At 34.7% G+C, this 12,090-nt stretch overlaps 1 protein-coding gene and 1 long non-coding RNA gene across 11 annotated transcripts in view; both read left to right on the top strand.

The window, feature by feature from the left end:
- Positions 1-12,090, top strand: part of SPAG16 (sperm associated antigen 16) — a 916,366-nt gene that overhangs the window by 155,388 nt on the left and 748,888 nt on the right. The window lies entirely within an intron of this gene.
- LOC125754521 (uncharacterized) overlaps positions 11,525-12,090 on the top strand; it is an 80,046-nt gene continuing 79,480 nt past the window's right edge. The window contains exon 1 of the long non-coding RNA XR_007409014.1: positions 11,525-11,658. This is a non-coding gene — a long non-coding RNA (uncharacterized LOC125754521). The remainder of the gene's footprint in view (positions 11,659-12,090) is intronic.

Raw genomic sequence — 12,090 nt, forward strand, 5'->3', positions numbered from 1 at the left:
AAGATGTCAGAAAATAAGTTTGAAAAATTGGGGGAATTGGAGAATGTGTAAAATTTCCAAGATAGAGACCAGTAAGGCTGAATCATAGCTAAATGTCCCTATGAAGATGTTCAAGATGCACATCTCTATGAGAGCCCAGGCACGAACCACCCTTTACTTCACCCTGACCATCTATCAGTGAGACACAGACTTGCCCTTGTTGGCAAAAAATTCAGACCCTTTGGACATATCCACAGCAGTGTGCTCACTGTTCTGCGGTCTTTCGCCCTCAGAATTGCTCTACTGCCTAGATAAATACTTATTTCCATTCAAAGAAGAGCATTTAAGCACTGGTGTGCATTTAAAAGTAAGATATCATTTGTACCATAAACATTTCAGAATTCCTTACTATGTATAGCGGCATGTGTTTTGTATAAACATATCTTTCTGCTTGACAACTATGACCTTTCATGTCACCAGACAATATAGATTCTATATATTAGAGATTTAGATTAAAGAGTGTTATACAGATGGAAAGGAGGTGTCCATTTCACATGTACAGTGTCAAAACTACTAGCTGCAATTGAAATTAGGTTTATGTGTGCACATCATATTTTCTTATACAGTTATACATGCAGATATAATTTTCTTTTTTCTCCTTTTAAGTTATTTGGAGAGTTGAGTAGAATTCTGCTATGCTATGTCTTGATCATATCATTCTACATGACTTTCTTGACCACATAAATGTATTTTATTGGTCTTTCTTGTATTTTGAAAGGTTGTGTAGTTAGAATATTGGTATTGACAATGTGGATCTGTCATCAATAGTGTGTTTTGTAAAACATAAAGTAGTGCTTATTTAGTTAGAGTGAAAGAATTAATGATAATAATGACAGTTTCTTTTCTTTTTTTTTTTTAAAGATTTTATTTATTTATTCATGAGAGACACACAGAGAGAAAGAGAGAGAGATTGGCAGAGATGTAGCAGAGGGAGAAGCAGGCTACATGCAGGGAACCTGATAAGGGACTCGATCCCGATACTCCAGGACCATGCCCTGGGCTGAAAGCAGGCACTAAACCGCTGAGCCATCCAGGGATCTCCAATAATGACAGTTTCTAATTGCAGGAGAAATCACTAAGTATTTATTACATAATTACATATGGCTTTTGGCGACTTTGTAGTTTAGATGGGATGTTTACTTAGGTATATTATTTTTTAATAGATATAGCTTTATTCTTTTGTTTTCTTATTCCAAGAATAATACATGTTCTTCCTTGAACTACCCCTCAAATATCAAAACAGGTAAGTGCTACTAACACTTTAGGTATTAGGTAATTCTTTCCGGAATCTTTGAAAGCCCTATCCCCTTCCTCTCATCCCCCAGCCCCATTTAGAATCATATTATAAAAACTATCCTAGAATTTACCTTATGCGTTAAAGACAGTGTGGATATCCTTATTAACTATTCTATCCTTGTTTATATTTCCAGTTAGTATTGATACCTCAATATATAATAATTAACAATTATTTAATCATTTTTTAATCTTATAAAATAGCACAGCTATGATTATGTTCTACAAAGATCTTTATATACTTATTTAACTACAATATTTTATTATTGGTATTTTGTATTATTTCTATCTATATTAGTTATTTATGAATGCAGTGTATTTCTGGGGTTAAATTATGTTATAGAATTAAACTACAACCTATTTTATGAATTCTTCTTTACTACTCATGTTTTACTTTTTTTTCTTTACTACTCAAGAACTAAGGATACTAGGGGAACCTGGGTGGCTCAGCCGCCCAAGTGCCTACTCAGCTCCTAATCTTGGGGTTCTGGGATCAAGCCCCAGATCAAGCTCCCCACTCAGTGAGGAATCTGCTTCTCCCTCTCCTTCTGCCCCTCCCCACTGCTTGTGTATTCTGTCTCTCTCAAATACATAGATAGATAGATAGATAGATAGATAGATAGATAGATAGATAGATAAATGAATAAATAAATAAATAAAATCTTTAAAAAAAGAACTAAGGATACTAGACAAGAAACTAGTTGTTTATGGATGTAATAATAAATATTTTTATCTCAAATGTATGAAAATTAAGTTTCTTGATCTTAAAGTAAAAATACATTTCTTTTTCCCTCGTTTTCTTCTATGCCTTTTTCACTCATGAACTGATTGATCTTGCTTCCTGCAAGCTCACTCAAACTCATGATAATTAGAAACCCTCCCCCATAACTCCTGCCCTCATCTCAGCTCTTCCTGCACTGGGGCTTATTAAATATCTTTCCTGATGGCCATTTTGGAGACTGTTTATCACCTGAGCTGTGCTGTTATACCATCTGCTACCAGTGTCAGCTGGGACACTTTATGTTGAGAGTAACTGAAAATAAACTGGTTTAAAGATGAAAGGAAATATTGGATCAGTTAACTGTGAAAAGGTCAGAAGTAGGTGTAGCTTCAGATTAAGCTTGATTCACTGTTTTAAAAATATCACTGCGTGCTTGATTTCACTGTTTTTCTATTCTTTTATTTTTTTAAGATTTTATTTATTTATTCATGAGAAAGAGAGAGAGAGAGAAAGAGAGAGAGAGAGAGAAGCAGTGACACAGGCAGAGGGAGAGGCAGGCTCTCTGCAGGGAGCCCGACATGGAACTCGATCCTGGGTCTCCAGGATCACACCCTGGGCAGAAGGCGGTGCTAAACCACTGAGCCACCGGGGGCTGCCCTATTCTGTCTTTTATATCAGCATTACCCTCAGGCTCCAAGCTCATCTTTCATGGTAGCAAAATGGCTGAAGCAGTTCTAGATTTCATATTTGTTCACAATACCATCCAGAGATACAGAGTGTCTCTTTCCATACCCTCAGAGAAAATTCTCTTTCCTTTTAAGTTTAGACAAACCACCTTGTTTTTCATTGACAGATTAGATTAAGTGCCATCCCAGAGTTGAAAGCTGTGATTAGGGAAAATGACTACTCTCTTGACATAAAACAAGACATAGACTTGTGCATAATAATAGAAGGGGGACAGTTCCAAAAAAGAAAAAAAAAAAAAGCCTGGGTGTTGTTACCAGAGACAGTAGGAATGGATATTAAACAAGTATCCACTGCAGTAGGCAGGTTTCTATCTCTGCTAGGTTTACGTGATAATCAGGCAATGCTAACCAGTCCCTTTTCCCCCAAGTTGTATATTCCCATGTGTTTTAATTGGTGTCTCTGAATGTTTGCTCTACTATTTGTAACAAACAAAAACATGAGTATCAGGCATTCAGTCCTTTATTTGGCAACATTTATGTGCTCAGGAGTTTGTGCTATGTCTTGGACAGATCAAGCAAAAGAAAACACTTTTCAGGATGGCAAGATGGTAAGGGTTAAATGAAATGGTTTACATAGTAGTACATGACATGACTCCTGGAGTATGGTGTGTGCTCAGTAGATGTTGGTCTTTTGTTTCTGCCCATTTGCAGTCTCTCTACTCTTCCTCTGACTGGTCGTCTTCTCTTATTAGTCCTCCTCTCACCAATGTAGTGACCTGAGACAGTACCTATGAATACATCTTTAAGATGTTCCTTAACTATTTAATTTGGACCTGTGAGTATTGCTGTACCTGTTAAAACTCATCTGTGATTTCTGGTGCTGTTTAGAGATTGGGTTAATTTGCGGATAGTATGACTTGCTCTCCCAACTGAATCTCAATTGCAATATGCTTAAGCTCTAACCTGTATGATTCTGAAGGCAAATATTATTTTTTTAGCTCTGATCATTCTCTATTCATTCATTTCCTCTAAGTAAATAGCCATGAATCAATAGTGCATTGTTAGAGATGACAATTTTAGGTAGAGAAGTAGATTACTCATTTGGCTGGAACAGTATCTTCAGCTACAATAAGTTATTTACATGTTAAACTTACTAAGTGAAAATAGTATTCATCACAATGTGTACTTTACTCTTTTAGTTTAAATGATAAGTAAAAGTAATTAGGAGTCTTATAGCCTTTGATTGACTTATGTTGATATTTTCTATAAATATTTCTGAGTGGAATAGACCAAAGTAATTTACCATATCATAAATATGCTTCATAAATAAGTCAGATTCACTATGACTTATTAAAACTTTGTTGAAATCTTTAGTACACTTAGAAATTAGAATTAGAATTAAGATAAGAATAGAGAAAAGAGAAATGAATAATTTTACCAAAGATAGAGATGATACATATTTTCCCTTTAATGGTTTGTAGTTTTCTATTGGGTTATAACTTAAATAATGTTCAATAGATTTGCATGTGTAGTGGTTTGGAATACCAGGCATGTTTTAGATACTTTAGATGATACAAGTATACTCTTATTCTTAGAAAAGGTACATGCTTTTTGTTATATTATCCTCTATACAATGTCAAGATAGGTTGGTATGGTACATTTCTCAGAGGGCAAAATTTAGGTGGAGGTGGTCAATGTGATGCACATGAGTTATAGGTGCCTGCGAAATATTTAACTATATGAATCTGAGGTTCATAGGTAAGACTAGGCTGAAAATTAACAATGTGATTCATCTTTATATATGTGATAGTAAGTCATAGGGATGGAGGAAATATTTGAGGGAAAGAGTAAAAAGAGCAGAAGACCTTGAAACGGGAGTTGAAGAATAGTCAAATGAGTTTGAAAGAAGAAACTAAAAGAGAAAGCAGACAGGTGTGTGTTCAGAAAACAGTATGGAAACTAACTGGAAGACATGGCTAACAATCTTGAATGCCACTGAGAAGCCATGTCAATGTGGTCCAAAAATATCTATATAATACTACAAGTCACTTGAATATTACTAAGTCACATTTTCATGGAGATACCAGCAAAATGAGTTTGGGCTTGGTTAATTAGTTAATTGGAAATGAAAAGACAAAATGAGCACAGTCAGTTACCTCTAAATTATTGCTTCCATGGATATAAAAATAGGAGATAGTGAAGTAGTTGGAGGGGGAATGGGATTGGATGAAGTTCTTAGTTGTTTGATAGGCGAAAATTGAATGTGTGTACAAGCTAAATGGAAGCATCTGTTATAATGGAAGGAAGTGAATATACAAGAGAGAAAAGGGATATTCAAAGTGTAAAGTTTATGTAAGGAAAAAGGTGGAAAGAATTTAAAGTATAGGTGGAGGGATGCTAACAATATGAAGACATTGTACAAATAAAGAGACAACATCTGAATAGAAAGAGGTAAGACCTACCTGTCTCTTATGTAAGACAAATACTGCAAATAGCCAACTAGCAAATGAAAATGTACTTAATATAAGAAATACAAATTAGGGTACTCTAAAATTATTTTTATAATTGATGGTGTAATAGTCTCATGTTTGTTTTTTAATTTGTTCAACTCTTCTGGTGGGACTACTTGACTATATTTATATGTATGCAATATATGGCCTATCAGATAGGTATAGACATCTATAAAGTTATTTTCTGAAGAAGATATTAGGTAAAACAAAATGTGACAAGTAAGTTTACATAATTGTAGAAATCACCTGAGGTATTATCTAAGAATTAAAAATATTTATTCCCAGTAATCTTTTGGAGAATTGTGACTGCTTTTTATTTAAATTAAGAACTAAGAAATTTTATTGTATTCTTTCTGAAGTAAATATGTTTTAAGAAAGATAATCTGCATCGTGTTTAGAAGGGTTGATCCAAAGAATGAATTGAACTAAGTATCTCTAAAACATTGTGAAAGGGAAGTGTCTTAGCACACAAACACAGAATTTGTTTTTATGTAGTGCTGTAGTAGTGATTTATGCATCAATCAATAAATCTTATGACAGTTGTTATAAAGATTAAAGATACAGTTAAAAACCTTATTCTAAATCTGTGCTCAACAAGTAAACATCTTATTTTTATGTTATTTAAATATTTGATAGTGAGGAGAAAATTAATACAGAGTTCTAGTATTCACTCTGCTTCAAAGCTTTGTTGTTTCTGTAAATTATAAAATTCTGTCTTCGGTATGTATATGTATGTATATATTACTCTGTTTATGAGCTGGGTAATGTAGATACATTGATTTTATAAGCTAGAAAAACTGGAGTTTAAAGTCTGGAATATGATGTCAGAGCATCCCTACATGGTAAGCCTTTGTGCACCTATCTAGCTGGTTAGCTTTCTTTTTACACAAAGGCATGCTGCCTGACCTCATTTTGTGCTTTAAAAAAAAAAAAAAAAAAAAAAAAAAAGCAGTTATTTTAAAGGTCTTAAAAATGTCCCTACATTTTATCTCATCGATTTAATGCATAAGAATTTATTCTAGGGACACCTGGGTGGCTCAGCGGTTTAGCGCCACCTTCGGCTCAGAGCCTGATCCTGGATGGAGTCCCAGGTTCGAGTCCCACATGGGGCTCCCTGCATGGAGCCTGGGTCTCCCTCTGCCTGTGTCTCTGCCTCTCTCTCTCTCTGTGTCTCTCATGAATAAATAAATAAATAAAATCTTTTTTAAAAAAAGAATTTATTCTAGAGATTCACATATATATATATTGGTAAAAAATGATCATAAGATATTATGTTTAATAGAAAAATATTAGATAGCAACTCATATATCCAATAGTAGTGAATTGGTTAAATGATGTTGTATAGAAACTTTTAAGGAAGTGAAAAAACACCTATGTTATATTGTTACATGACAAAATTGTATTAATAACCAGTATATTCAGGGGCACCTGGGTGGCTCAGTTCTGCCTTCAGCTCAGGTCATGATCGTGGGGCCCTGGGATCGAGTCCTGCATCAGGCTCCCTGCAGGGAGCCTGCTTCTCCCTCTGCCTATGTCTCTGCCTCTCTGTGTCTCTCATGAATAAATAAATAAAATATTTTTTTAAAGAGCAGTATATTCATCATGTTATCAATTTTGTAAAAAAAAAAAATTTTGTAAAAAATAGCCAATGTAAATTTTGTGTATACATATATGTATATGTTTGTATACATATATCTGTCCATCCATTCTCTATCCATCTATCAATAGAAACATAAACACCAGCATATTAATAATGACTGTCTTCATGGTAGAGCAAGTATTTATCATTGATATGCCAATTTTATTATAATTTGAAACCAGTAAAATGCCAATTTGTTTTTTGTTTAATTTTATGTTATGACCATAAGATGAATTAAAACAAAAATATCTGTTGCTTTTAATTTCGGGAACAGTTTTTTAAAGGACTTTAAAAAGCAGTATTTTTGCTGATTTGATAAATAATTTTTATTGGTCCCCCCAAAATCTGGACATCCCTCCTATCACCCTTTTGAAAGCTGAGGGTGAAAGCTAATTATTCTCATAGCATATCGAACTCTTTCGAGATTTCTGGTCCCTCTAAAATAGCAAAAAGATTCTAGTGTAATTAATGGTGATTTAATGCTCAGCCATAGCTGAAGAACATAGGTTTGTCTTGGTTTTATCCTGTTTTATTTAGGCATGATGGTCACATATTTTACTCGATTGTACTGTCACCTCTTAGGCATACTATGCACTTCAAGGTTGAATTGTGATTCTTTAAAGTTGTTGAAAGAGATTTATATTATATTGGATATTAAACTTTAATACAATAATGGAATATATTTGACTCTGGATTATATGTAATAATGTAATTGAAAATAACTTATACCTGGCTATTTGTTGGTGCTCAGGGACTAGCCTTATGAGTTCTGTTGTTACACTGCCTGGACTTGCTTTTTTATATGTATTAGGCTGCTCAGGCTGCCACAACAAAAATACTATAGCCAGCGGGCTTAAACAACAGAAATTTATTTAGTTGTAGAGACTTAAAGTCCAAGATTAGGGTTCTAGCAGGGTTCAGTTTCTGGTAGGACTCTCTTCCTGACTTGCAGATGACCACATTCTTGCTAAGTCCTCATGTGGCCTTTCTTCAGTGCATGTACACAGGGAGAGAAAAAGAGTTCTCTGGTATCTCTTCTTAAAGGATACTAATAGTATTGGATCAGGGCCCCACCCTTATGACCTCATTTAACTTCAGTTACTTTTATAAAGGCCCTATCTTGAAATATAGTTACATGGGAGGTTAAGACTTCAATATAAATTTTGAAGGTTCACATTCAGTCCATAGCATTGTACAGCCTCTGGTAAAGGCTGAATTTCACTCAGGCATGATTTTCTCACCCAACAAGTGGTCATGAAGCCAAGTCTATAGAATTATGTGTGAATTAATGAGAAGTGTCATATTGTGTCATATAGTAAGCACATTAAATAATATGCTTGCATCTATCTAGCTATGTAATGTTGCTTTTATTCCTAATAAATTAATATATTTTTAATCCTGAAGCTCATTCATAGTTCATTTTATTGAAACCAAGTTTAAAAATACTTCCTTTCTTATTTAGTGGTGTTTAAATTGCCATGCAAATAAATTTGACTTATAAGAATATCTTAGTCATAATTAATAGCATTTTAATTTTAATTTTTAAAGTCATTTGGAAAAAATGCTTTTAATTATTTAAACATAAAAAATAATAAATGTCATTATGGGCATATACATGTGAGTATAAGGACTAATAAAACTTATTTTAATTCTTTTCTTATTCTTGCCCATCACTCGAGGTTCATCTTAAGTGTCACTACCTCAGACAGAGCTTCTCTGATCCACAAGGGAATAATCCACATTATTTGCTTTTAAACTTTAAACCTCCACTTATTTTTAATAATTTGTCTCCTTCACACAAAGGTATCCTACTTGATATTCAGAAGTTTACACATTAACTTATATTCAGACTGACTGAAGAGAACATTTTCATATGATATTATTAACTTTTTATGTCAACTAAATGAAGGTAGACATCTCAGGTAGGGGTTTGGATTTCTTGAGCAGGAATGAATTTCAAATGCCACCATTTTTGAAATATCAACAAAAACACTAACATGATTTGAAAGCCAGTTTGAAAGAAAATACCATTGTGTACAGATTTGGAAAATATATATAGATAAAGAAGTCACCTAGTGTCTTCTTGAACTATAATTGTGCATTTTTTGGTAGCAGCGTTTTGAAGTAAATTGGTTCTAAAAACAAAATATGGTTTGAGAAAATAAATGTTAGATTCTTTTGCATCATTATTTATTTTATTATTTTATTTTTCTTTAGCCCTGAAGCATGTTGGAAAGGATTAATGCAGCTTAGAAAGGAAGGACCTTTGTATTATGATGAGGTTTTCTCTGAGATTTCTTATCCTTGATATAATAATACCTTTCTAACATTATATTTTAATTTATAATTTTTCTACTATCAGGCTTACATGATTCTGGTGATACTTTCTACCTTTCAAAAGTATAGTATTATATTTCCTTTAGGGTCTCAGATTTATTCTAGTCTCATCTTTGATGGATGTAAAGTAATAGTTTACAGTTATTTGAAATAGAAGACTAACATATAAAAATATAAAATTATAGTTTTTTCCCTAAACTCTTATTTTATTTTATTTTTTTTAGAATATCTGTACTCACAATACTTTGATTCTAAGCTTTGTTTTCTTTGTGAAGCCCGACAAAACGTAATTATAGGTGTGTAATTTTTCCCCTTTAGGAGAAAAATGAAATAGTACATTCTTGTTTTACAGAAGTGCAGACTGTATTTTAGCTTGATTAGGTAAGCTGGCTATTAATGTATAAAAGTTATACATAGAGTCTGTTATTGCAGTGATGAAATAATTTTTCAGTGGCACTGAAAGTTAATGATATATAGAAATGCATATGAAGGGGAAAGAAGGTAACTTAAATGACAAACGACTTTGGGATAAGGTTGCACATAAATTTACTGATTCTACTCCAAATATGTAGCATGATAAATGAAATCAAACAGAGGGTGAGGGAAAAAGTGAGAGCCAGAGACTTTACTTACAGTAAACTTTACTTGTTAAATTATATTTCAGGAATAGGTTGTTCTCTGGGCTCAACCTGCAGAGCCCTAAACCTATCAGGTCATATGAGAGAACTGCTTCATATGTGATTACTGAAAAAAAGGATCAAGGATGAGAGCTGTTGTTTAGCATCACCTGGCATAAAGTTTGTTTGTAAGAATTATCATTTTAATCTACAGTTCTAGCAATTCTGATGGAAGGAAGAGCTGCCCTTGGATGTGAGTACAGGAAGGATGGGTTTGGGCTGCATAAACCAAAGGGGGACAACCAAAGGGGGACAGTCTAGTGTAATGCAGGCCAGGTTGACTCCAGCCTATTGTCCCTTGTTTTTTACCAAACACCACCAGGATTTTCCAAACAGAAGTATCATTCCCTCCTGCTGAACAGAATATGGGGCACTCTTTCAGGGATTCCTTGTATTTGATGGGACCTGGAAGTTTTTAACTTCCATTGCCCTTATTATTTTTTAAATTAAAAAAAAAAACAACAACAAACATTGTATTTATTCATGAGAGACACAGAGAGACAGAGAGGCAGAGACATAGGCAGAGGGAGAAGCAGGTTTCCTATGGGGAGCCTGATGCGGAACTTGATCCCAGGACCCCATGATCATGACCTGAGCCAGACGTCGAATGACTGAGCCACCCAGGTACCCCCACCTCCATTGCCTTTAAGGGACAATCAACACACATACCTATTCTTTATGGCTAGCTCTTCTTTGCCCACCAAGTCTTGAAATAGCCCCATACTCTACTGGTAATTCCCAATATCCTTAGCATTACCCTCTCCATCTGCTTTAGTTATATCAGCAGGTGTAGTTCCAAAGAACTCAGGGTGCTCCTGGAATCTGTTGAAGTTGGTTAATGGAGTCTGGTTATAATGCCTTCAGCTAACTGTTTTTAAATCTATGTGAGGTTTAATGCTATTTATTCCTTAACCTTTGTGTGCATTATCATTTCTATATATATTTTATAAATTTATTACCTAATTCCCTGCCCTTTTGTCCTTGACTTTGCTGTTTTGTAAAGAACTTAGCATATACATTTTCTTTGCTTGTCTGTGTTCTATACATGCACAGACTCATTCCAAAGCTAATAGGGTCATGCACTGTAGCAGATTCATTCTCAACTTTCAAGGGATGTACCACTTTGAGGATATGGACCTACAAGGTCTCCAGAAGCCTGTTTTTAAATCTCTGCCTTTAATATTTCATTCCTATACATGTGCTTGGCAGTTTGAGGTTAAGAAATATATTTTTAAGATTGTTTATTTGAGAGAGAGAGAGAGAGAGACAATGTATGTGCACAAGTGCATGAGCAGGGGGAGGGGCAACCAGAGAGGGTGAGAATCCTAAGCTGACTTCCCACTGAGCATGAAGTCAGACATGCTTGATTTGACGAATCCAAGACCATGGCCCCAGGCAAAACCAAGAGTCAGATGCCAAACTGACCAAGCCACCCAGGTTCCCAGAGGTTCAGAAACTTATACAATAAAAGTTTATTTTTCACCTAAATCTAGTCAGTGGAAGTTTTCCCATTTAGATAGCTTTTCCAACCATCTCTAAGTGATGACTGAGAGAATCTTAGGGATCTAGAATCTTTTCTATTCTTTTGTAACACTGACATCCTTAACACATGGCCTTCAAGGTTCTGAGACAGGTGAAAAAGTAGTGAAATATTCCTCTAGGGGTTTCATGGCCAGCCCTGGGAGTATCACACACCACCAGAACTTAGTCACATGGGATTTTTGACTGCCAGGGAGGCTGGGCAATGTGTGCTGAGGTTAGTAGGCACCTAGCAGACTCTTTGTCATATCATCTTTCTATTTTAGGCTCGTTCCCTTCAGGTTTATGAGTGACTGCAACAGCAAATGTCTATCTAGTAGGAAAGAGAAAGACTCTCTTCTAACCATGGACAGGTCTTCCCTTAAAGCTTTGGTCACAAAGCAAGATACTTTATGGAAGAAAGTTGGATACCTGACAAAATAAGAATTCTATATAGGAAGGAAGAAGCAGTGAATAGGTAGATACCAGACAGGTCAACTATGAGTATGATAGAGAGCCAGAGTAGAATGGCATCTCAAAACCCAAAAGAAAAGAGATATTTGAAAAGATAGTGTGGCTAATCTTTTACAAAGTGTTCAATAAGACGAGGGTTTTAAAGAGGCTGACCTTGGAAGTAAGTCCTTAGTAAATTCAGTATTAGTAGTCTAAA

The sequence above is a fragment of the Canis lupus genome, chromosome 37 (assembly GCF_003254725.2).
Source record: "Canis lupus dingo isolate Sandy chromosome 37, ASM325472v2, whole genome shotgun sequence".
In the NCBI taxonomy this organism is placed as follows: Eukaryota; Metazoa; Chordata; class Mammalia; order Carnivora; family Canidae; genus Canis; species Canis lupus.